We start from the raw sequence: 27,832 nt of genomic DNA, 5'->3' as shown, positions 1-27,832 counted from the left end.
ATTGGCCAGCGGTAGGCTTATAGTGCACTTGATTTGGTCTCTGGGTCGCCGGGAATGAAAAGTTTGAAACCTTCAGACACATGAAATGGTTAAAAATGGAAACAGTTCGCCTACCTGGCGCGCAGGGCAGCTGAATCGGATTCACCTACCATCAGAATAGTTTTTACAGAAATGCCTTGGAGATCGACCAGTCGATCGCGATTGACCCGTTGGTGACCACTGTTTCAGAAAGTGGTCACGAACTCGTGCTTCTCTCTGTGGGCTGATATTTGTTCTGCAAGGCAGTCCTGGCGGAGCTGTGCGGCAGTCTCAGGGCTACTACACGAGGTAACATTGATCTTAACCTATTGCTGAAAAGATGTAGGTGTAATGGATTAGCATCCTCTGCTTTATTATGGATTGAGTGTAACCAATCTAAGAGAACACAGAGGGTTTTCTCATGCAAATTCAGTTGAGTGTGGTGTCTTGCAGGCCCTAGTTTTGTCGCACCTGGACTACTGCCCAGCTGTGTGGTCATGTGCGGCAAAGGGACAAAGCTAAATTAAAGTTGGTGCAGAACAAGGCAGCATGTATCACACTTAGATGTACATGGAGTGCAAGGGTCAGTTACATGCATGTCAATCTCTCCTGGCTCAAAGTTGAGGAGAGATTGACTGTATCACTATTGGTCTTTGTGCGAGGTGTTGATGTGTTGAAGGTACCAAACTGTCTGTTCAAGCAGTTGACACACAGTTCGGACACTCATCGCTACAACACAAGACTTGCAACCAGAGGTCTCTTCACAGTCCCCAGGTCTAGAACAGAGGCTGGGAAACACACAGTATTAAATAGAGCCATGACTACATGGAACTCTCTGCCACTCCAGGTAACTCAAACTAGCAATAAAAACAGAAGAAGAAAAACAGATTAAAGAACACCTTACTGCACAAAGGGGACTGTGAAAAGACAAAGCCATTTTATAGATCTTGTATTGTCATTTGCACTTTATTATGTGTTAGACCTACATATTGTGTGTATGTACTGATATGTAACCTATTTTTTGACGTTTTAAAATGTACACTACCGTTTTTGATTACAGGCTCAAAATGGCCAGAAACAAAGAACTTTCTTCTGAAACTCGTCAGTCTTTTCTTGTTCTTACAAATGAAGGCTATTCCATGCGAGAAATTGCCAAGAAACTGAAGATCTCCTACAATGCTGTGTACTGCAGCTTCATTAAATAGTACCCGCAAAATACCAGCCTCAACATCAGTGACGAGGTGACCCCGGAATGCTGGCCTTCTAGGCAGTTGCAAGCAAAGGAAAAAGCCATATCTCAGACTGGCCAAAAAAAGAAAATATTAACCTTTTCACAAGTACCAACACATGAGTATGATCATTCTACAGTGTAGCGTACGATCACACCGGTGTGATTAGAACGCTTACTTAGAACGGCCAGTTTCAAATGACACAACAATCAGCATTTGAGCTTAACCTATTTTCAGAAACATTTTGCACAAACACTGTCCTTTGAAAGTTAACATTTGAACTGGGTGAATCGTTACATCCCTAATAAGAAGCTTTTTGACTGCCACTGTCTACAATCAGTCTTCCAGTTCAACTGGAAGCCCCGGACAAGCACACCTAATTCAACTTGTCAATGAATCATCAAGACCTCAATGAGTTGAATCAGGTGAGTTTGTCGGGGGCTACAACAAAAATGTGTGCTGTTGGGGGTACTTGAGGACTGGAGTTGGGAAACACTGAACTAGGGTGATAAAACCAGCATACAGTACTCCCTTCACTCGCTCCTTTGTTTGTGGATTCCAGCTATACATGAAATGGCCAAATACCAGCATCTCTCCTCCTGGTTCTCCTCTGTGAAGGTCTCCCACTCCTAACAGCAGAGATTCCTGACTGGATAATGTGACCAACACTTCCAGGTTTGGAGGAGGACAGAATCACCCAACTACAGTTTAATGAGCCCTTGACTTCTCAGCTAGGCTAGGCTAAATGTTCAGTTAGCCTTCACATGATTGGATAATTGACAAAGAATATATGATCCCAAAAAAACAAGGCCTATGACTTGTTTTTTTTGCCAATCCGCGATTCTGTGAATAATTTTCTTAATGCAAAATCAACAATGCCTAGCATATTATGGGAGGGCTTGCAAATTTGACCAATCACTACACTATTTCTGCATAAAACAGTAAAATCATCTCAATGTTATTGCATAAAACTGAACCATCACCATAGTACAAAAAGTGGGCTCCCAATTTCAACCAATCATTGCACATTTACTGCATAATATGGTTCAATCAAGCCACACATCAACAAACAACCCACCTCAGCATAATTTGGCTACAAATTTGGTAAAATCCTGGCATACTGCCATGTAAAATGTCAGAATTGGCACAGCAAAATCAAGTATTATGCCTGCAAATATCACAACAAATCCCTGTGAAAAGCAGTAGAAAAGCAATTAAAAGCCTTCTATGATCAGTGGTCTGAAGTTGGGAGTCTGGGAGGGTCAGTAGCACCATTATTGGAGTAAAGGACACAACCTGAAATGCTGGGAGATATCAAATCACTACAGAGGGGAAGGAGAGGGGGAGGCTGCCATTGTACAAGGCTGATTCCATTCATCACACACAGCAGCTCCACACTGGTGTCAAAGAGGAGCACACCAACACCATCACAGTGAGAAACACCTCATATAGACACGTTTAGATCAACATGGCAGCGAATGACACATCGCCCTGTTTCTAGCTCCTAGACAACTTTGCTGTAGTTTTACTTTGTTATTTCTTACATTATTTGCTCATAAGGTTTTTGAATTATTACCTACAGCCGGAAATAACATTTGGATGTTAGATCGCCAGTCACTCACCAGAATTTTGAGCCAAAAAATTGACTTCCCTGGCCTGGATCCTTTGTTTGAACTTCCTGAGCTCTATTCAACCTGGGGGCTGCACCAAAACGTTGACGCCGGAGAAGAGGTAGAAGGAGTAGGACCCTAGTCAAAGTCAGGCGGTGTGTATACCATCCACTGCTTCAGAGTATGTTACTTTCTAAGTTCAGTCCCAGGATAATAAAGGAGACAAGCTCAGGGTGAGGATCTCCTTCCAGAGAGACTGTAACATACTCTGTTTTACGGAATCATGGTTCTCTACGAATATATTATCCCCGGAAAATAACCTCTCACTCAACGTCAAAAAAACTAAGGAGATAATCATGGACAACAGAAAACAACAGAGATAGCACGCCTCCATCAACATCAACAGGGCCACAGTGGCGAGGTTCAAAAGCTTCAAGTTCCTCGGTGTACACATCATGTCGGTCTGGTACGGTAATTGCAGCTTCCGCAACCGCATGGCTCTCCAGAGGGTGGTGTGGTCAGCCTAACGCATCACCGGGGGCACACTGCCTACCCTACAGGACATCTACAGTGTCACAGGAAGGCCAAACAGATCATCAAGGACCTCATACATGCGAGCCATGGCCTGTTCACCCCACCACCATCTAGAAGGCGGAGACAATACAGGTACATCAAAGCTGGGACTGAGAGACTGAAAAACTACTTCTATCTCCAGGCCATCAGACTGTTAAACAGTCATCACTAGCCAGCCTCCACCCAGTACCCTGCCCTGAACCTTAGAGACTGCTGCCCTATGTACATAGTCATTGAACACTGGTCACTTTAATAATGTTAATATACTGTTTTACCCACTTTATATATATATATATATATATATATATATATATATATATATATATATATATATATATATATATACTGTATTCCAGTCATGGCTCATCATATATACAGTTGAAGTCAGAAGTTTACATAAACCTTAGCAAAATACAGTTAAACTCAGTGTTTCACAATTCCTGATATTTAATCCTAGTGAAAATTCCCTATCTTAGATCAGTTAGGATCACCACTTTATTTTAAGAATGTGAAATGTCAGAATAATAGTAGAGGGAATGATTTATTTCAGCTTTTATTTATTTCATCACATTCCCAGTGGGAAAGAAGTTTACATACACTCAATTAGTAATACCTTGACTTTGTTGTCCTTAAGCCATTTTGTCACAACTTTGGAAGTATGCTTGGGGTCATTGTCCATTTGGAAGACCCATTTGCAACCAAGCTTTAACTTCCTGACTGATGTCTTGAGATGTTGCTTCAATATATCCATATAATTTTCCTCCTCACAATTCCATCTATTTTGTGAAGTGCACCAGTCCCTCCTGCAGCAAAGCACCCCCACAACATGATGCTGCCACTCCCGTGCTTCGTGGTTGGGTGTTCTTCGGCTTGCAAGCCTCCCCCCTTTTCCTCCAAACATAACGATGGTCAATATGGCCAAACAGTTCTATTTTTGTTTCATCAGACCAGAGAACATTTCTCCAAAAAGTACGATCTTTGTCCCCATGTACAGTTGCAAACAGTAGTCTGGCTTTTTTATGACGGTTTTGGAGCAGTGGCTTCTTCCTTCCTGAGCGGCCTTTCAGGTTACATCGATATAAGACTCGTTTTACTGTGGATATAGATACTTTGTACCCGTTTCCTCCAGCATCTCCACAAGGTCCTTTGCTGTTGTTCTGGGATTGATATGCACTTTTCACACCACAGTACGTTCATCTCTATGAGAAAGAACGCGTCTGCTTCCAGAGTGGTAGGATGGCTGGGTGGTCCAATGGTGTTTATACTTGCGTACTATTGTTTGTAAAGATGAACGTGGTACCTTCAGATATTTAGAAATTGCTCCCAATGATGAACCAGACTTGTGGAAGTCTACTTTTTTTTCTGGTGTCTTGGCTGATTTATTTTGATTTTCCCATGATGTCAAGCAAAGAGGCATTGAGTGTGAAGGTAGGCCTTGAAATACATCCACAGGTACACCTCCAATTGACTCAAATGATGTCAATTGGCCTATCAGAAGCTTCTAAAGCCATGACACCATTTTCTGGAATTTTCCAAGCTATTTAAAGTCACAGTCAACTTAGTGTATGTAAACTTCTGACCCACTGGAATTGTGATACAGTGAATTTTAAGTAAATAATCTGTCTGTAAACAATTGTTGGAAAAAATTACTTGTGTCATGCAAAAAGTAGATGTCCTAACCGACTTGCCAAAACTATAGTTTGTTAACAAGAAATTTGTGGAGTGGTTGAAAAACAAGATTTAATGAATCCAATCCAAGTGTATGTAAACTTTCAATTTCAACTGTAACTACTGCTGTCCAAACCTTTTCTATTCATATCCTGACCATTCATGGGGTGGCAGGGTAGCCTAGTGGTTAGAGCAGGTTGCAAGTTCAAACCCCTGAGCCCCTGAGCTGACAAGGTAAAAATCTGTTGTTCTGCACCTGAACTGGCAGTTAACCCACTGTTCCTAGACTATCATTGAAAATAAGAATTTGTTCTTAACTGACTTGCCTGGTTAAATAAAAAGGTAAAAAATTATGTTTTTATACACTAAATGCACAAAACATTAGGAACACATTCCTAATATTGAGTTTCCCCCCTTTTGCCTTCAGAACATGTTTTAAATGTTTTACTCACGTTGGCTGCAGTGAAGGCGAGTCCGCAGGTTTTGGTAGCGGGCCGTGTCAGTGGCACTGTATTGTCCTCAAAGCTGGGAGCAAGACATCCTGGTCCGCGACGGGGCTGGTTTTCTTTTTGTAATCTGTGATTGACTGTAGACCCTGCCACATACCTCTTAGGTCTGAGCCGTTGAATTGTGACTCTACTTTGTCTCTATACTGATGCTTAGCTTGTTTGATTGCCTTGCAGAGGGAATAGCTACACTGTTTGTATTCGGTCATGTTTCCGGTCACCTTGCCCTGATTAAAAGCAGTGGTTCGTGCGTTCAGTTTTGCGCGAATGCTGCCCTCAATCCACGGTTTCTGGTTTGGGAATGTTTTAATAGTTGCTGTGGGTACGACATCACCGATGCACTTGCTAATAAACTCGTTCACCGAATCAGCGTATTCGTCAATGTTGTTGTTTGACGCAATACGGAACATATCCCAATCCACGTGATCGAAGCAATCTTAAAGTGTGGAATCAGATTGGTCAGACCAGCGTTGAACAGACCTGAGTGCGGGAGCTTCCTGTTTTAGTCTCTGTCTATAGGCAGGGAGCAACAAAATGGAGTTGTGGTCAGCTTTTCCGAAAGGAGGGCGGGGGAGAGCCTTATATGTGTTGCGGAAGTTAGAATAACAATGATCTAGGGTTTTTCCAGCCCTGGTATCACAATCGATATGCTGATATAATTTATGGAGTCTTGTTTTCAGATTAGCCTTGATAATTAAAATCCCCAAGGACAATGAATGCAGCCTCAAGATATGTGGTTTCCAGTTTACATAGAGTCAAATAAAGTTCGTTCAGGGCCTTTGATGTGTCTGCTTGGGGGGGGGGGGGGAATATATGCGGCTGTGATTATAATCGAAGAGAATTCTCTTGGTAGATAATGCGGTCGATATTTGATTGTGAGGAATTCTAAGTCAGGTGAACTGAAGGACTTTAGTTCCTGTATGTTGTTATGATCACACCACATCTCGTTAATCATAAGGCATACCCCCCGCCCCTCTTCTTACCAGAAAGATGCTTGTTTCTGTCTGCGCGATGCGTGAAGAAACCAGGTCGCTGTACCGACTCTGATAGCGTGTCTCGAGTGAGCCATGTTTACATGAATCAAAGAATGTTACAGTCTCTTATGTCTCTCTGGAATGCTACCCTTGCTCGGATTTCATCAACCTTGTTGTCAAGAGACTGGACATTGGCGAGTAGTATGCTCAGGAGCGGTGCGCGATGTGCCCATCTCCAGAGCCTGACCAGAAGACCACTTCTCTGCCCCTTTTACTCAGTCGTTGTTTTGGTTCGCCGGCTGGGATCCAATCCATTGTCCTGGGTGGTGGACAAAACAGAGGAGCCGGTTCGGGAAAGTCGTATTCCTGGTCGTAATGATGGCGAGTTGATGTTGCTCTTAAATCCAGTAGTTCCTCCCGACTGTATGTAATAAAACCTAAGATTACCTGGGGTACCAATGTAAGAAAAATTACCTGGGGTACCTGGGTACCTGGGGTACCAATGTAAAAAAACAAAATACTGCATAGTTTACTAGGAACGTGATTCGAGGCGGCCATCTCTGTCGGCGCCGGAAGTAAGAGTAAAAGACACTCACAGACACTCACATTCCCTAGCTCAACACTATTTAAAATAGAACGGTATAATGTGTGTAACATGGACAGGCAAGAAAAACAGGTGTGAACCCAAGGGTGACGGACAGCACGCCCTGAAGACAATTTTGCAATTCTCACATGGACATATGAGAAACACTGAACATATTCCAAATGTCTTCCCAAAACTGTTGCACAAGCCAGCTTGTGTACAGTTAAAATAAGTCACTGGTCGGGTGATGTAAAAGCCTGAGGCACCTTGTAGTACATGTGCTGTGTTTCTGTTCATGTCTCATATGGGTTAAAGGCAGATCTGAGGCTCTCTGAGACAGCCGAGCAAACACAGGGTTATGGCTAGGATCCATGTCCACAGCCATTTCCCACATCATGCCACTGTGACTGCTCTGGACTGGGAAAACACAGGAGACTGCTAGCTGTGTTCCCAGAATGAGTGTTTGCAGAGTTCCCATGAGTAAGTAGACAGTAATAGGACTCCCTGAAGGCCCATGTTTAACCTTCAGGTTACAAGTGGCTGCCACTCCATGACCCATCCCCCTTTAGTCTCTCCTTGCTATCAACACCTCTCTCACTCACGCTATATATCCACCACAGCAAAAACTAACTGCTCTCTCACATTAAGACCCTTGCATTTATCATAGCACCTCAGTCCCAGCTGGCTTTCACAAACATTAAGTGGCAATCAGTCATCATAATGGTGGATGGGTCCTCCGAAGGACAGTGTTTCAGCTCACTCACATTACTTAATTTGCTTCCTCATTGAACTAAGCACATGGCTGTTGAGAGGGGGATGGGTTGGGTGAGGGTTGAAGTTTATTTACATTCCTTATTTTTACGACTAGAACGAATTGCATGACCTAATTTGTGATCTACTTCACACACACACAAGCAAGTGTGTACACATGCACACACACGTAAACAAACACTCACCCAGGTACTAAGCCCCAGAAATAAAGAAGAAAACCCAGTGTAATGCTGAGAAAAGGCCCCTGGGATTATATGATGAATGTGATTAGAAGCATGTGCTAGAGCGGGGCCAGGGTGGGTTGTGCTGTGCAAAGATACAACAGTGTGATGAATTTCTTATTTTATTTTTCTCAGAGCCGGATCACTAATCTGTAACAGGTTGTGCATTGCACTCACATTGTGAAGCTTCAGTGCACAGAAGCACTATTTTCCTTTCTTTGCTTTGTGCCCCTCAGCTGCTGGAACAGCATATCAAGAACGTCCTTCCACTGTAGCTAAAAACAGCCATGAAATGTTGTTTACTTTAGGCATTTATATTATCACTTTTAACGTTAGTCAAATATCCGAATATTTGAATATTTGTGTGAATATACTTTTCTGTGAAAGAAAAATGCATATAGGCCTATTTTAACACTGAAAAGGCTTTTTCTAAATTAAATGAAAATACCCATGTGACATTGTTACATAAAGAATATACCATGACATTTCAAATGATTAATTAAATAAAACAAAACTTTTCTATGTAGTTTAGCAAAATGAGAAGGAGTAGGGTACAACGAGCAACCAACAGGCAGAATGTTGTTTTATCTGAATGGGGTTTGGGCATGGCCGGGGGAAGAAGTATTTTTCTCCACTCATACAAGAGTAATAAAGGCCTAGTGCATTAATTTAGTAAAAATAAATAATGGGTTGGGGAGAAAGTGCACCATGTAGCCTCAGTTAGCCTAGCTAGCTTTAGCCAGCTAGTTTAGCTAGCTTCTCTCGGCTGCTCCAGTCAAGACAGGCACCGTTATATGGGACAATAAATAACATTGTGTCTGCTACAAGTTAGCTAGTCTTGGCTGTAGCCGAGTTGCCTTGGCTAGTGGCTACAGCGTCTGTCTCTCCCTCCATCTGCTCACTCCTATCTCACACATACTGGTCCATCCACAGCTGCAGCAATAGAGCGCCAGCCTCTCCCCCAATTAAGATATATTGGAATATATGCATATTCGACCATAACATCTGACCAAAATTCATGATATTATTCGAATAGTGAAATTAGTCAAAGCACAATATAGATATTTACACTGTACTATTGGCATTGAGAATACCACTATAGAAACATCCATTTACAGTTCATATCCAAGGGACCTCATCCATTTACAGTTCATATCCAAGGGACCTCATCCATTTACAGTTCATATCCAAGGGACCTCATCCATTAACAGACACAAAATGAAATGTACATCTCCCAATGGGATACTAGAAGTGGGTAGCTGGAGTGAATTTGTAAGTCGCTCTGGATAAGAGCGTCTGCTAAATGACTTAAATGTAAATGTAAATGTATTGATGTAACACCGTTCTCTACCACAGAGCCAAACTCTTTGTGACAGCGTCATACAGGCAGCGCATTGTCAAGGATTCTGTACCCAGAATTCTGTTGCCAGCTGTTGTTTTTATGGATCAGACCAAAAGAAAACACAGGGACAAGGTCATCAGTAGAGGCGGGCTTTTCTTCTCCTCGCAAATGTGCCACAGATGGGGAAATCAACACGTTTCCAAATGAACTAGGTAACATAATTCACCTTGTTTAAAGAAGATATCCAATGTTCTGTCCTCTCATTCGGAGAGGAACCCCCTCTGACTGTTTGTTGCAAAAAGCTGAATATCTCTGCTGTAGTTCTACATTTGCTGTTTGTGTTGTCTCCTGTAGCATATCCATGGTTGGGATGGCTATCCTATTGCACTTCAGTGATACAGTATCTAGGCTATGTAGTCCCGAATAGGTTGATGTTGACGCCATATTTTGACAAAAAAGTAGGCACTGACCAATGTGCACTAGTAACATAAAGTATGTCCCAGAATTAACTACCTGTACACACAACTATTGTATAGGTTAAGTCACCGCTTCCCAAACTATGGATCACAAACCCAATGTGGGGTTGCCTGATGTGAAGATGGGGTCATGAGGGAAACTCTGAAAGAAATGAAATGCGATCACACTTGGGTTACGTCAGTAACCTCTGGCAGCCGCTAGATGTGGTAAACATCTCAAATAAACAGAGTGGTTTGGTTTTTGTCCCTACAAATGTGGCTCTAAAATTTGGACCATTTAAGCTAAAAAATATTATGACCCCATCACTGAAAGACTCTCAGGAACACGTACATGTCTTCTGGTTCCCTCTACCAGCTCACAAGATGCGCAGGTCTCATTAGAACAGAGTGGACAAGACCAGGCACTAAATCAGACTGGGGGGGAAAAAGAACATCATCAATGATGAAGTTCTTTTCTACACAGAAGAGCATACAACAGGATGATCGCCTGATGATCTATACAACAGGATGATCGCCTGATGATCTATACAACAGGATGATCGCCTGATGATCTATACAACAGGATGATCGCCTGATGATCTATACAACAGGATGATCGCCTGATGATCTATACAACAGGATGATCGCCTGATGATCTATACAACAGGATGATCGCCTGATGATCTTTTGAACCTCCCAATACTTTTCTGATGCATTTCAGTCATTTCAAACCATACTTCCTTCAGATTGAAATACTGTCAAAAGTAATGTCAGACTGATTTGTAATAGACTGTAATAGCCCAAATTCAAAAGTAAACACTGACCGCTGATTGCATCACTTTTTTCACATGGTGGGGTGGTGATTTTTTAAATATATCAAAATGGGGCGCGGCCAAAAAAAGTTTGGGAACCCCTGGGTTAAGTTATGTACACTAAGTACTTGGAAACCCTGACTCTCCAAAGAAAGGCACAAAGTGTAACAAAGGTTGGCTTGTTTACTTCTTCATAGACTGGATTCAGTTTCCATTTATGTAATAATGAACACACCTCTAACACATTGGCAGGCACCTCTAACACATTGGCACCCTCAGAGTGAGGGTGAGAGGTTTGAATTTCACACTGTAACACCTGGCTGTGGCCTGAAATGCCCAGCCAGACCCATAACCCCCGACTGGCATCACAACTCAAACCACAACAACAGTCCTGCTGCACAGCACAGCCTGAAACCACTATGGGAGAAAAGGCATAATCACGCTAACACACTCTCAAATGTTGCTTTTTTGTTTGTTCTTTCCCCTCATTTACAAAGCCAACTTTACCACAGGCCACAGAGTTCAAGGAACGTTCCTGTGCTGAGAGAGGATGAGTGCACTGGCTGCCACATTCACTGACTCCTATCTGTAGAGAGGCCCCATTCCCTGTCACACACTCTCTTTGCCACAGTGGTTGTCTAGTTTAAAGAGCTGGAGAGACTGAGCCATCATCTCCACTAGAAAAAAACACTGCTTTACTATGGTCCCTCACACACAGGCCAACAACCCTTTAAATGTGAACACACCCAGGTAAATAGCTGTATAAATATAGATAGAAAAATACTGAGTCAACTGCCAACATCTTTTTTTTTACAGGAGGATTTAAACACACCCAAACATATAGCCTGCCACTATGTAGAAAAAGGCAGCCCTTTAAAAAACCCTCTACCCTGCTATCACCTTGTGATAAAACTTACTGGGCAGAGGCTGTCTCATGTCAGCATACACCCACTCTGGCAATGTGCACAGAGAGAGGGAGAGCAGCAACAACTAACCCCATGCAGACAGAGAGAGCCATAAAGTAGCCCTAAGCCCATAATGCAGCGAGACGGAGCAGAATGACAGCACAGAGAGAATGACGTCATTTCAAAAGGTAACCAAAACCACAGGAGACACATCAATGATTAACTGAGGCTAGGCTCAGCGCCGTTAATAAATACAAGGCTGCCTCTATAGTAGTGGCTTGTAGTTACACAACTCTTGTACTTACAGTCTTTCTAGCACTTCTCTGTACCAAAATGATCTTCAGATTTAAACAAAGGTTCCTTTAAGGTGAATCAGAGATAGAAGTCCTTCAGGGATTGAGTAATAGATTAGCCAGTATGTTATCCAGCGTAGAGCAGTTCGAGTACCAGTAGTTAAGGGCTCCTACTCCGTGTCTGTCTGCCTTCTCTCTCTCTCTCTCTCTCTCTCTCTCTCTCTCTCTCTCTCTCTCTCTCTCTCTCTCTCTCTCTCTCTCTCTCTCTCTCTCTCTCTCTCTCTCTCTCTCTCTCTCTCTCTAACAGTCTGACACACTGTTGTAGTACAGCCTGCCTCAACTCTGGCCACTCTCCACTATAGCCCCACCCCTCACACACTGCTGCCAGAGGGAGAGCGAGAGAGGAGGGAGGGGACTCTTATATTCCGATTCCACAGAGGTGGGGGAAGAAAGTGAGGTGGACAGGATACATCCACAGAATGGTTCTCTCTACCTGATGCATGAACCAGGCTTAACTAGAATTACCACTCCAAACAATGGAACCATTTAGTAGGGGTTTGAAGAAGGAAAAACCTACGCCTGTTTAAATTCAATCAAAAAGTCACTTTGTATTTGACTTGCTACATACATGTACATATCTACTGTGTCACTGTAATTTGACTAGGCAATATAGTGATATGTCCCCTGAAAGTTCAATATTTCACACACAATATTAGGCATATTATTATAAAAGGTCAGTGAATGATATTGGATGGGTTCGGGTTACATCCATTAAAAAGAAGATGTTCATCATATCTAGAAAATTCAGTGGGAAAACTAACTTCTCTGTCCAATTTCTTTGATGAGTATCACTATCAGAGTATTCATTGGAAGAAGTGAACTGGTTAAGAGGAACCACAAATGTATTTTATATTCATCAGAGGAAGCAGAGGCAGAGTATGAGGCTATCCCTGACATGATGGTGTCATGAAGTGCTCCTAAAATAATACCCAACCCACTACCAAAGACGAGCTAGACATACACAGCTAACACGTCTTGGTGGGAATTGCATTCAGAACTAAGAGACCATTTCATACGCTGAAAAGGGGCCACTGTCTTCTGGTGAAACCGCATACTCCCATGCTAAATAGACATAGTTTGGAGTTGGCTCTCATTTCAATAGCATTAGTAAATGCTGTTATTCTTGCATGAGTACCTTGGAGAATGCTGAAACGGAATTGAAAATGGACAAATCATATCACTCAGCCATCACATGCTTTTTTCCCTTTATCAAACAAAACAACCATGAGTGTTTGGTAGAAAACAGGTGCATTACATGCAAACAGTAAGGAATGGATTCAGTCCAATTTCACACGCAAAAAGTTACAGTCTCTGATGTGTAAAAATAACTTTTGAAAGAAGAAAAAGCCATCCATAAGAACACAGAGAGGTGTAAGGGAGCAGGCTGTTGAGAGGGGGACGCCTGTGTCTAAACTCGTGGGTGCTAATTAAGCCTGTTAACAAATACAAATGATTCTTTATGCCAGAGTGCTAAGGAGGCAGACGGAATGCCGGGTTTAGCCTAGAGGTGTCAGGAATGGAAATGCCAGCTCTGGGCATCTCTGCGAGAAGGTATGAGGCTGAGATTCCATTGGTCCCATGAGGACTACTATGGCAAGGCGAGCCTACTTTACAGACGTCTTAATTACAGTCACTGGACACAGTCAGTCAGTCCTGTAGGAGACCGTCTGTTCTGCAGCACATACTGAAGCCAGACAGACAGTGTACCTCTATAGAATGTGTGTAGGACAGTCAGTTAAGTTAGAACAACTGTCATTGCCTATACCAGATGTCCCTAAAGTAAACAGTACTCAGTGCAGAAGGAACCCCTCACCGAGGCTGGGAATATGTGGATCAAACTAGTCAAACAAAAAGTAGACAGAGGTGATTATTAAGGCTCTTTCTGTTGTCTGAGATCCTGTTAATACATTTGAACAGGTCTCTCTTCAGACTCCAGTCTACATACGCTACTGTATGGAGGGAATGCAGATAGGCTAAGCAAAAGACTCATTTCACACAATGGTACCTATGAAATAGTAGGCATTAAACATATGCATGAAATATTTGTTTAATCCTTCTGTGCATCACACACCCAGAGGAAGTGTTGACAAGTCACTTTATACAAATGACTTACAAATAGTGAACAAATTACAGCACAGTGATAAGAGTCTGTATTACACATTTTAACCTAATGGGAAAACACCGGATAAGGTCCCTATTGAACTAGTGGGGCTGACAGGACCAATGAGACAAGAGAGATTGGCTAGCTCCTCATTGTTATCACCTCAGTGTTCAGGGATGATTTTATTATATTCAAGACCTCATCATCTTCAGGATAAGGTTTGGGTTTCATCTTTCAACAATTAACAGCAGGGAATGTTGTGGAAGGTCACTTTATTCATGTGAATGTGCATCCAGAGGATAGCCACTCTGACTCAGTGATTCTGACCTCTATAGACAAAGACAGGTACTGCAACATCGATCACATGACCACTTGACCTTTTCAGTATCGATTCAGGAAAGAAAAGCATAACGGTATTGAATGATAGATATGTCAGAAATACGGTAGTCGTGACACAGAGACTATGAACCCAAGGTCAACTGTCTACTCCCACGCTCTCTCTCTCTCTCTCTCTCTGTTCTCAGGTTATCTATTGTAAAAACGATACGGCAAACCTTTTACATCACGTCTCAGCTTGTCACAGCCACAGGCACTTTAAACAGAGTGACGGTTTGCCTCTATTCACACAAAGTGTTGAATACTTTAGACCGAATTAGTGTATGTTAAAAACAGAATTTAGAATACGATTTTAACGAAAGTCTACAAGTTACAACTTAAGTAATTAAGTAATTGCTCTCACAGTTCATTTATCTTATTGTGACCAGAGATCTTTTTTTTCCTCTGGAAAAGTACACGCAGGAGTGGCACTGTGTCACAATGCTGGGGGTGAATGAAGCATCTTAACCGGAGAGACTGTAGCCAGTAGCAGGTTGCGTTTGAGTGGCATAAACAGTCATGTACTTGTCAGATGCCTGATGTAACAGAGAATGTAAGGCCAGTTCACTAGGTTCCCCCTCTAGATGATGAAATCTGTAATTGCTATTTTGAAAATTCACTCAGAAGAGTCATTGAGCTGTACAGTATGAACAATAATAACATCAGTATGGTGGCATTGCATAGCCTGTCACAAGCTATTGAAGCCAAATCTCCATCTTCCCAACAGCATTAATATATAATCTAGCATTATAAAACAGTAATTCCCTGACCAGAAGCCTTATTACACCACCAATAATGCCTCTGTATCTCCTAGGGAGGGGTAGGATGTGGGCCGTGCGTGCCCTCTGGCAGATTGGCAATCCCACTGCTCCATCCCAGGATGTGTTGTAAAAGAAGGTTTGTGATAATCTGTGTGACTCACTACACGACATGTCCTTGCATTAGAATACTGAGTCCATGCACGCTCCTCTGTCTCATACACTATGTCACTATCTTTACTCATCAGTCTAACCTCCCTCTCTTTCTCCAGACCTGTCTGTCATGTGCTCACCATATCAGCTGTGTGCAACATCCTTTTCTCTCCTAAACCTGCTTTATCCCTCCTCGTTCTCTGTCTCTCCCTCTCTTTCTCATCCTCTATAGAGCATCTGAATTTGTGACATAATCACAACTGTGCAATATTGAATAATCATGATTAACAAAAAGTTTATTGAGTTGATAGTCAAACTCCTTCAGCATCTCTCTTTGTCAGTATTGAGAATCTATGTTCTGGCTTGACTAGAACAAGCACCTGTTCAATATTCAGATGGGGCTTTGGGGAGAGAAAAACTCCTGTGCTCCTCAGGTGGCCCTTCATGTCCATATCAAAGGCAACAGCAGCTCACTTTCATGTCTCCTCTATTTCAATCCCTCTGATGGCATGCAACAACATCGCCTGTCCTCCTCACGTCAATAGAGAGAGAAATTAATGAATTGAGCAAATCACTCCGCTCTCTCATGGCCAGTGATCTGATACTGTACCACAGTAGTTATTATTAGTAGGTCCAAGAGTTTTACCTGACCATGTGACTTGACCAAGGAAAACTCCTGGCTCTAGTTATGTACTAAAAAAGATTGTTTTGGAATGTTATTTTGAATAATGTTTATTTTAAAAATGGAATCCACATTAGGGGAAACAGTGTCACTGTCCCACCCCAGCACCTTTCCCACTGGGCACAGATGAAAATTCAACATCTATTCCGCATTGGTTCAATGTACAGCACTTTCGTTGAAAGGACTTGGACGCAATGTTGATTCAACCAGTGTTTGCCCAGTGGGTTGTTATGGGGGTTTTTTTGTGGACAAAACGGAGTTAAGGTGTGTCTAACAGCATGGTGAAAAAATGCAGTACATTGCACATGCAATTATGTCAGAGGGAATAAAACTGTTTGTTGTTTGTATCCCATATGGATGTTCCAGTTTCACCATTAAGGATTCCAGCTTGAAAGGAGTCCTGAATATACACTACATCACCAAAAGTATGTGGACACCACTTCAAATCAGTGCATTCTGCTATTTCAGCCACACCTGTTGCTGACAGGTGTATAAAATCGAGCACACAGCCATGCAATCTACATAGACAAAGAATGGCAGTAGAATGGCCTTACTGAAGAGCTCAGTGACTTTCAATGTGGCACCGTCATAGGATGCTAACTTTCCAAAAAGTCAGTTCGACACATTTCTGCCCTGGTCAACTGTAAGTGCTGTTACTGTGAAGTGGAAAAGTCTAGGAGCAACAACGGCTCAGGCGCGAAGTGGTAGGCCACACAAGCTCACAGAATGGGACCAGCGTTCTCTGGAGTGATGAATCAGGCTTCACCATCTGGCCGATGGATGAATCTGGGTTTTGCGGATGCCAGAAGAACGCTACCTGCACAAATGCATAGTGTCAACTGTAAAGTGTCACGCCCTGATCTGGTTCACCTGTTCCTGTGATTGTCTCCACCCCTTTCAGGTGTCGCTTATTTTCCCCAGTGTATTTATCCCTGTGTTTCCTGTCTCTCTGTGCCAGTTCGTCTTGTATGTTTAAGTCAAGTTAACCAGCATGTTTTTCCCGTAATCCTTTTTCAACCAAATCCCAATGGAAAAACTATGTCTGATTTTTGGTTTAGTTGTCACCTAATGTCTATCATTGCGCTATCAACCATTTAAAAAGGTACAGCAAAGTTCAAAAAGGAATACAATTACAGATATTTTGCTTATTTATACAACATATTAATGTGTTATTCCTGTGCTTCATCAAATAGCAGAACCAAATGACCTGGATAGCGGCTGAGATTACATTAAAAGTACAGGGTGCAGTGCTTAATTTGTAGGTGCTGAAACAAAATGTGAGCGCGAGAGGGGGGTGCCCTGGGGAGTTCTGAGGTACCGGAACGTATGATAAAAAAAGAAATCACCTTTATAATAAGGCATTGCATGCATATCATTGCATTTGCGTTGTGGCATATGGCAATAGAGCAGAGGCACTTACACACGGGGGGGAATTTTGTAGCCTAGGGTCTCGGAACAATGTGGCATTTTATAAACGCATTTCATACAATTCTACATAATTTTACTTGACTGGAGAATTTGGCAGAAACTTTTTTAATACCGCACAAATTATCGAAATGATAGGATACTTTGGCACTGACAAACTGAGAATCTGACTGAGATCAATAAAAACGACATTGAATCCATCAATAGTATAGGCCTAGGTGTGTGGAAACACATATAGCAGGCTACAATATGAGGAGAAAATTATAGTCCTAAACATCCTTTCCCAATGATGCGCAGATGCGTTCTTGCCAAAAGCCTATATCTCGCTCTTGTTTAACTTGATAAAACAATATTTGGAAGTGGATCAAATATGTTGTTAGCATACATCAGGTAGATTAGAGTCTTCTCTTTTCAGCAGGAGCCATTTGGTTTCCAAACTGTTTTCCCGCGCGTTCCCGACAGTAGGCTATTCCTTGTTATTGGGCTACACACAATCCACAGCTAAGCCATTTAAGAAAAATAAGATACTGATCTTATGTCGCTACATTATGGTCATTTCCATGGTGTAGTAGGCTATTCTGAATTAGTTCATTTCTTTCTGAACAGATGCCAGTTATTCTAACTTCGGAAAATGTTTTTCACATTTTCAGGGGTGCTGTAGCTCCTCCAGAACTCATCGGCTATGATTCAATAAATAAATAAATAATGAACTGCAATGCAGAGTGATGAGAGTTGCAGGCTCATGTCTTCCGTTGAAATAGGTCCCAGAACGACACAGTCCAAAACGGAGACGCCCCGGACCCTGTTCCGGCAGGATCTGTTGTTCCCAAAATCTCCCCTGCTTAGAACCCCCCCTTCGCGTTCCTCATTGCTACGACTTGCCGGCTAGTTTAGATTTCTGCTCTTCACTCCATTGTCAGTTTAGCCTACATTTCACTTATCTTAGTATCAGAAAGCATTTTTGTCTGCAGTTTTCGGTTTGTCTAACGTTATTTGTTTCAAGTGTAGCCTCGAAACCATAATGACTTGGAGAAGATCTGCAAAGAGGAGTGGGACAAAATCCCTCCTGATGTTTGCAAACCTGGTGGCCAACTACGAGAAACGTCTGACCTCTGTGATGGCCAACAAGGGTTTTGCCACCAAGTACTAAGTCATGTTTTGCAGAGGGGGTCAAATACTTATTTCCCTCATTAAAATGCAAATCAATGTATAACATTTTTGACATGCGTTTTTCTGGATTTTTGTTGTTGTTATTCTGTCTCTCACTGTTCAAATAAACCTGCCATTAAAATTATAGACTGATCATTTCTTTGTCAGTGAGAAAACGTACAAAATCAGCAGGGGATCAAATAATTTTTTCCCTCACTGTATTTATTTTGCTCCTTTGCACCCCATTATTTATATCTCTACTTTGCACATTCTTCCACTGCAAATCTACCATTCCAGTCTTTTACTTGCTATATTGTATTTACTTCGCCACCATGGCCTTTTTTTGCCTTTACCTCCCTTATCTCACCTCATTTGCTCACATTGTATATAGACTTATTTTTCTACTGTATTATTGACTGTATGTTTGTTTTACTCCATGTGGAACTCTATGTTGTTGTATGTGTCGAACTGCTTTGCTTAATCTTGGCCAGGTCGCAATTGTAAATGAGAACTTGTTCTCAACTTGCCTACCTGGTTAAATAAAATAAAATTAGTGGCACAGATGGAACAATCCGAGCAGAAGATCCTTCAAATATTGTCACGCCCTGGCCATAGAGAGGCTTTTATTATCTATTTTGGTAGGCCAGGGTGTGACTAGGGTGGGCATTCTAGTTTCTTTATTTGTATGTTTTCTATTTCTTTGTTTTTGGCCGAGTGTGGTTCCCAATCAGAGGCAGCTGTCTATCGTTGTCTCTGATTGGGAATCATACTTAGGTAGCCTTTTCCCCACTTGTGTTTTGTGGGTAGTTATTTTCTGTTTAGCTGTTTTGTTGCCTGACAAAACTGTGCCCTTTCGTTTTTTCTACTTTGTTATTTTGTTGCGGTGTTTAGTTAATTAAATATCATGAACGCCTACCACTCTGCACCTTGGTCTCCTTCTTCAACCCACGAGAGTCGTAACATAACTACCCACCACCAAAAGACCAAGCAGCGTGGCCAGGAGGAGCAGGGATCCTGGGCCCGGGAGAAGAGTGAGTGGAGGACCTCATGGACATGGGAGGAGGTTATGGCAGGGGACAAGATCCTGCCATGGAAACAGGCGGAAACAGCAAGGGAGGAACGGCGGTGATACCATGAGTCAAGGCAATGAGGCAAGCACAAGAGGGAGCCCCAAAAAAGTTTGGGGGGAGGGCACACGGGGAGAGTATCAGAGTCAGGGTTCAGACCTGAGCCAACTTACCGTGGGGAGCGAGTGACCGGTCAAGCACCATGCTATCCGTGCTAGAGTGGGTATTCAGCCAGGACGGATTGTGCCGGCTCAGCGTTCCTGGCCTCTGGTGTGTCTCTTCGGCCCAGGTTATCAGGCGCCAGCTCTACGGTGCACCGTGTCCCTGGTTCGCCAGCAAAGCCCAGTGCGGTCTGTTCCAGCTTCCCGCACTTACCGGGCTAAGGGGGGTATCCAGCCAGGACAAGTTATGCCAGCTCTGCGCTCCAGACCTCCGGTGTGCCTCCACGGTCCAGTGTGTCCTGCGCTGGCTCTACGCACTATGCCTCCAGTGCACCGTCATAGCCCAGTGCGTCCTGTGCCAGCTCTCCACACTCAACAAGCTAGAGTGGGTATCCAGCCAGGATGTGTTGTGGCAGCTCCACTCACTAGGCTGCCAGTACGTCTCCTCAGTCCGGTGAGACCTGTTCCGGTTCCACGTTCGAAGCCTCCAGTAATGATCCATGGCATGAAGCCTCCAGTGATGATCCATGGCACGAAGCCTCCAGTGATGATCCATGGCACAAAGCCTCCTGGGATGATCCATGGCACGAAGCCTCCAGTGATGATCCATGGCACGAAGCCTCCAGTGATGATCCATGGCACGAATCCTCCTGAGATAATCCATGGCACGAAGCCTCCTGGGATGATCCATGGCACGAAGCCTCCAGTGATGATCCATGGCACAAAGCCTCCAGCGACGGTCCCCGGTCCGGAGCCTCCAGCGACGGTCCCCGGTCTGGAGCCTCCACCTGTGTTTTGTGGGTAGTTATTTTCTGTTTAGCTGCTTTGTTGCGGTTTTCAGTTAATTAAATATCATGAACGCCTACCACGCTGCGCTTTGGTCCGATCCTCATTCCGACGAGAGGTAACAAATATTGATATTTGGTTGCATTGAAATGTGGTTACCATGATGATATAATACTGTGGTTGAAACTTCACCCTCAAAACAAAAGTTTTTAAAAAAATCCAATGTATTTTCCAAGTCACAATACAGTGACAAATTACATTGAAACAACTTTAATTCAAACAGTTTGTGCCCAGTCGGAATGTTCAATTTTCAACAACTGTTTAAAGGTCAGACACATTAACTTTATAAACGTTACCCTAGTGCACACAGACCAGATTTGATCAAATGTAACCTTTATTTAAACTACATTACTATGATTTATATATTTGTTTAAAGTAAGGACACAAGAGTAACCTCGGCATAAAAGTGACCAAAACCAAATGTATTTTCAGACCTATAATATCCAACCCTCATACAAAGGGTTCATAGTAGACTGATAGTATGATACGATTCCATTGGGAGTCCACTGTATGAGCAGCCCCTATGTTCTCCCCAAGCCTTTTTCATGACTAAGGTCTGAGTGTAATATTTGAATAGCAATCCACCACATCTCAGAGACAGACAGGTCTTCCCCAGCTACTCTCTTAATTGGAAACCATTTCCATAACAAGTCTATTTATGGATTTCACTCCTTTCCCAGGAGAAGTTTGACACAAAAACACCTGCTGTCATGGTGCTATATTCAGCTAACAAGTGTAATAAGCAAAGCCCTTCATTTACAGAATCACTTTGGTGTAAGATTCACATTCTTTAGAAGCCACAGCTCAATAGAATCAGATCGGACCTTTTTCCCCCCATTTTTGCCTAAAATGACATACCCAAATCTAACTGCCTGTAGCCCAGGACCTGAAGCCAGGATATGCATATTCTTGATACCATTTGAAAGGAAACACTTTTAGTTTATGGACATTTGTAATTAATATAGGAGAATATAACACATTAGACCTGGTAAAGGATAATACAAACAAAAAACATGTGTTTTATTTTTTCTTCTTCATCATCTTGAAATGCAAGAGAAAGGCCATAATACAGTGTAGCAGTTTAGGCGCAATTTAGATTTTGGCCACTAGATAGAAGCAGTGTGTGCAAAGTTTCAGATTGATCCAGTGAAACGTAGCCATACTAGACAATATTTTGTATCAAATCTCCTCAAATGTGCCGAATTGTTCAATTTATACATTTTCTTTTTCTTTTTTACCCCTTTTTCTCCCCAATTCCGTGGTATCCAATTGTTTTTAATAGCTACTATCTTGTCTCATTGCTACAACTCCCGTACGGGCTCGGGAGAGACGGAGGTTGAAAGTCATGCGTCCTCCGATACACAACCCAACCAAGCCGCACTGCTTCTTAACACAGCGCCATCCAACCCGGAAGCCAGCCACACCAATGTGTCGGAGGAAACTCCGTGCAACTGGCAACCTTGGTTAGCGTGCACTGTGCCCAGCCCGCCACAGGAGTCACTGGTGCGGGATGAGACAAGGATTTCCCTACCGGCCAAACCCGGGCGACGCTAGGCCAATTGTGCATCGCCCCACGGACCTCCCGGTCGCGGCCAGTTACGACAGAACCTGGGCGCAAACCCAGAGTCTCTGGTGGCACAGCTGGCGCTGCAGGACAGCGCCCTTAACCACTGTGCCACCCGGGAGGCCAATTGATACATTTTCAAGTACATAACTATAGAGAACATACCAAAATTATATGGTAATACAAAATGTAAGTTTACACACTCCCAGGGATGTCATACAGGATTGAACATTAGCTTATACACTAACTTTCACACATCTAGATGGTCGGGCAGGGTGGGTGTGGAGCCAGAGACAGCAGGGTTCAAACTGTAAAACCCAGTTGCTACATCAGAATATAAAAATGGATTTTATCAAACAAAACTATGCTACATTTTTATCTCTGGGACCCTCAGGATGACAAATCAGAGAAAGATAACTGCATGTAAGTATATTATTTAACTTCAGAGGTGAATGTATCAAACCAGTTGCCATGATAAGTTTTTTGTTGTTGTGCACTCTCCTGAAAAAATATCATGGTATTTTTTCACTGTAATACCTACTGTAAATTGGACAGTGCAGTTAGATTAAGACGAATTGAAGCTTTCTGCCCATATAAGACATGTCTATGTACTGGAAAGTTTGCTGTTACTTACAAAAGGCATGCTAATCACATTAGCACACGTTAGCTCAACAGTCCTGGTATAGGGACACCGATCCCGTAGAGGTTATTAAGGAGGAGGTGCATATTTTTTGTGAGAAGCTAAGATTGTGAGAGCACTACCTGGGGACAATCATTTGGCTGAAATAACACATTAAAGAGCACTCCATTGAGCACTCCAGGAGGAAAGTTTGCATGCATTTCATTTCAGCTCTCTTCTGTAGCTCAGTTGGTAGAGCATGGCGCTTGTAACGCCAGGGTAGTGGGTTCGATTCCCGGGACCACCCATACGTAGAATGTATGCACACATGACTGTAAGTCGCTTTGGATAAAAGTGTCTGCTAAATGGCATATATTATTATTATATATTACAGCAGTGTTTCCCAACCATGGTCCTTGAGTACCCCCAACAGTACACATTTTTCTTGTAACCCTGGACAAGCTGTAATAATGGAGCTGTAAATCGGGAAGCAGGTGCAGGTGAAACATTAATTAAAACAACAAAACCAGTAACGAGATAATTCCATGGGCTACACACCGGTGCACAATAATAATACCAACTGGTGAGTGAACATAAGAGAGTGACATATAAAATGGGGAGGAAATGATGAAGGTAACAACGTCCAGGTGGGAATCATAATGATTAACAGGTGCGTGTAATGATAAGTGCCAGGAGTGCGTAATGATGAATCACAGGACCGGTGGTTAGTATTCCGGCGACGTTGTCGTACACTGGAGGGAAGGAGCGGGAGAAGACGTGACAGTACCCTCCCGGTACTGTCACGGTGTTGGGTTCTGGTGGAGGACATTCTGGACCCCAACATCATCAGTGATTTCCACCTTTGCCACCCGGACCGACCCGCTGGTCGTCCGAGGGGTCGTCCTTCTGGTCGGCATCATCCTGCGGTTGGAGCCTCGCGTCAGTGGGGGGGGGGGGCGGGTACTGTCACGTCTTCTCCTGCTCCTCCCCTCCCACAGGGATAAGGGACCTGCTGCTGACCTGGGAACACAGCTGTCATCGCTGGACATCCAGGTAATTCTCACACCATCCACACCATCACTGAGAAGTACTGGTGGCCCACCTAGGTGCAGGATGTCACTCGGTATGTAAACTCCTGTTCCATATGTGCTCAAACCGAGTCCTCCCCCCCCGGAATTATCCAGCAGGGAAGCTCCTGCCACTTCCAGTGCCTCAGCGACCTTGGTCACATCTATCCATTGACTTTGTAACCGATCTTCCCTCCTCTGATGGTTTCACCACCATTCTGGTGGTAGTGGATATATTTTCCAAGTCATGTCGATTAATCCTTCTTCCGTGTCTCCCCACTGCACTCCAGGTCGCTGTGGCACTCTTCCAGCAGGTCTTCCTGCATTATGGCCTTCCAGAGGATATCGTCTCTGACTGTGGCTCCCGATTCATATCATGAGTATGGAGGCCTTCTTGGAGAAGCTTGGGGTTACGGTCAGCCTCACTTCCGGGTATCGGCACCTGCCCTGCAAGAAACTGAGCCCCCGGTTTGTAAGGCCATTCAAGGTACTTCGGAGGGTCAACGAGGTGATGTACAGGTTAAAAATACCCAGTCACTATTGTGTCTCACCCTCTTTCCATGTCTCCCTTCTCAAGCCGGTGGTTCCTGGACCCCTAGCTGATACTGTCCCCCAAGACACACCTCCACCTCCCCTGGACATCGAGGGGGGTCCGGCGTACGCTGTCAGATCCCTATTAGACTCACGATGTTGTGTGGGTCAGCTCCAGTATTTGGTGGACTGAGACGGGTATGGCCCAGAGGAGTGGTGTTGGGTTCCGGTGGGGACATTCTGGACCCCAACATCATCCGTGATTTCCACCCTCACAAACCCGGACCGACCTGGTCCTTCCCCTCGGGGTCGTCCCTCTGGTCGGTGTCATCCTGCGGCTGGAGCCGCTTATCGGGGGCCGGGGGGGATACTGTCACGTCTTCTCCTGCTCCTTCCCTCCGGTGTACGACGTTGCCGGAATACTAACCATCGGACGTGGGATTCATCATTACGCACACCTGGCACTCATCATTACACGCACCCGCACACGTTAATCATTATGATTCACACCTGGACTTTGTTACCTTCATCCTTTCCTCCCCTTTATATGTCACTCTCTTATGTTCACTCACCAGTTGGTATTATTCTTGTGTACCGGTGTGTAGCCACATGGAATTGTCTCGTTACTGGTTTTGTTGTTTTATTAAACGTTGCACCTGATTCCCAACTCACAGCTCCATTATTACACAAGCACACATTGTCAACTAATCATCAAGCCCTCAATGAGTTGAATGAGTTGTGTTTGTCAAGGGCTACCATGAAACTGTATACTGTTGGGGATACTGGAGGACCAGGGTTGGGAAACATTGCTCTACAGTATGCTACACATGCAGATGTTTAAATGTTTAAATTGCCTGAAGTGTACTACTGTATGTTGGCTGAACACTACAGTATAGTTTGGCTCAAAGACCCAATTACCTTGACTGTAAACATCACCTCTTCCCATAGGGAAATCATAGGATGACCGCCCATCCCCCCCAACATCTCACATGATCTTACCTGACCAATCAAAGCAGGAGATTGTTGTCTACGGTAGATCTTCTCTGCACAAAGGATCCCCAATATTCACACCTTTTAGTGTTTGGTTTGAGTGTTTATATAAATGGATGATTAATCTGAAAATATGATGAAATCATTTCCAAATAGTTTAAAATGTACCAATATAGTGGCCTGAATGTCAAGCAGCATAGTGAGATAAGTGAACATATTACAGTCCGTAATTACACTGAGTGGTTAGTGGGTACAGAGGGGTGTAGGTATTCTCCTCTGAAAGTGGAAGGGGAAATCCTCTGTATGAATTAGTCATGTCCACAGACAAGACATTAATTATTAACATTGCATCAGATAACGTACCAGAGTTTAGCCCAGGCAACCACTGAGAATTCACAAGCTGCATTTAAAATAGCAACAGATTTGAAGCATATGCACCAGAAATATATATATCCAGAGTATATTTTTGACAATATGATGATGTAAGCATGATGCATTAAACCTGTACGATATCAATCTACCTCCACTTTTAAAACAATCTATGGTCTAAATGGAAAGAGATCTGCAATCATGCAGATGACTCCTACTGTATAACTCATGCATCATTGGCCGTGCACACACCCACATTTTCTGAACTGAAAAAAATAATATATTGAAAATAGATAGAAACCTATAATTAGACAGAACAGCATAATCATTCATTTAGTTACAGCAAAATGTATTTTTTTAAGTATGAGAAAGAAAGAACAGTAACCCTGTATCCCTGTTCTATGCTTACTCTTAAATAATTTAGAAGAAAGGGAAGCTTACTGTAATTCTCCATAAAATGTGCCTGGGAAAAAAGGAATAACCTTTCCAAATGTAGCTCTTCACTAGACATGCTGAATTAGCTCTGAGCCAGTATGGGAATCCATCTCATCTTAACCATGGTAACCAACACCTTATACTACATGCACAGAGAGGCAGGCAGAGAGAGAGAGTGGGGGTGCGATAGCAGAAGCCACAGGGTGCAGAATTCAATCTATTGCCATGGCAGCCAGCGCTACAGAGACAAGAAGCTTTCACCGCACAGACCGATTCATTCAGCAGTTGACTGGACACCAAGCCAGGTTTCTCCTGTCATACCTCTCTCCTTTCTCTGTCTCTCTCTCTCTTCCTCGCTCTTTACAATATATTCCTTTGTGGTGAGCCAGACGAGTTACCTTGAGTAATAGAGGATAGGTATTGCAGTGGTCTGTACCAGTATCTTCTAGTCAGGCTGTGACAGAGGAACAGAAGCTCTGCAGGGATCCCCAGAGGTGACGAGAGCCGCAGCTGAACCAAACCAGCGCCCGGCTCGCAGACTGAGCCAATACTACCAGCAGCCTCAGAAGCAGCAGACAGCAAATAGGAAAGGGAGGGGGAAAATCTAAAACAGGAGAGGGGTTTGCTCTATCAGTGGCAGGCACATTACATCATAGGCTGCTCCTGTAGAAGGGTGGGAGAGGAGAGGAGGGGAGAGTGCTGGGGAGAGGAGCGGCTCCCTGTAACAGCAGTACTCTCTGTCACTGGTGGGCTCTTCACACTGCACACACCACAATGAATGCACTGTTAATTCTGTTAATAGTCTGAGGTCATTAACAGAAGATTCTGTAATGCTGTAATTAATGCTCAGTATTGCTGATTGTTACAGAAGATTACTGTTATTGTTAATGGTACTAATGCTATGCATCTGAGTGTTATTCTAAAGGGTGTAATTTGTGTGTGGTTGCATAGTATTGGTGAGCATGCTTGTATTGTGTGCGTTGGCGGGTGTTTTTGTGTGTGCACGTATAGGTGGTAGCATTGCAGGTTGATATTCAGCTCCTAACAAAAGGTAATTTTAGATTCCTTACAGCAATGTTATTGAGAGTGAAAATATGGAATTGTTGCTGGTAGACATCTCCTCAAGTTGATTACATTTAAACCAAACTGTCACAAATAAGTGAGGCAGCAGGAAAGCTGCTATGTTAACAGCTCTCCTCTTGCAGCATGTCTCCGACAGAGAGAGACACACATTAAGACAGAACACAGACAGATTATCAGGTGGCACTAGGGAAGACATGATGGTGGTCCTCCCTTCACCAGTAAACAGATGTTCATCCCCCGCCAACAGACCCACCACATGCCACACACAATACCCACAACATTGAGTGTTCAGAAAAATGTTAACTTCATATAATCCACTAATCCACTGCTAATGTAGGCTGTTGGCCTGATATCCTCACACATCCAGCCTGTTAGATGAGGTAGGGTGAGACTTGTCGTGTCCCAATACTCATATTAGTGTACCACATACTTGAACT

The 27,832-nt window shown here is 43.3% G+C and overlaps 1 protein-coding gene across 3 annotated transcripts in view; it reads right to left on the bottom strand.

Annotated features, from left to right (window-relative positions):
* Window positions 1–26,828, bottom strand: part of LOC124001283 (semaphorin-4B-like) — a 96,639-nt gene extending 69,811 nt beyond the window's left edge. For 2 of the 3 annotated variants that reach the window (XM_046307956.1, XM_046307949.1), the window contains exon 1: window positions 11,973–12,177. The gene's annotated coding sequence lies outside the window, so the exon portion shown is untranslated. Of the gene's footprint in view, window positions 1–11,972; window positions 12,178–26,710 lie in introns of those variants that run through there. The other variant, XM_046307965.1, reaches the window with a different exon arrangement.
* Window positions 26,829–27,832: the final 1,004 nt, after the last annotated feature.

Source organism: Oncorhynchus gorbuscha, linkage group LG02 (assembly GCF_021184085.1).
Source record: "Oncorhynchus gorbuscha isolate QuinsamMale2020 ecotype Even-year linkage group LG02, OgorEven_v1.0, whole genome shotgun sequence".
In the NCBI taxonomy this organism is placed as follows: domain Eukaryota; kingdom Metazoa; phylum Chordata; class Actinopteri; order Salmoniformes; family Salmonidae; genus Oncorhynchus; species Oncorhynchus gorbuscha.
This window is presented reverse-complemented; position numbering and strand designations above follow the sequence as displayed.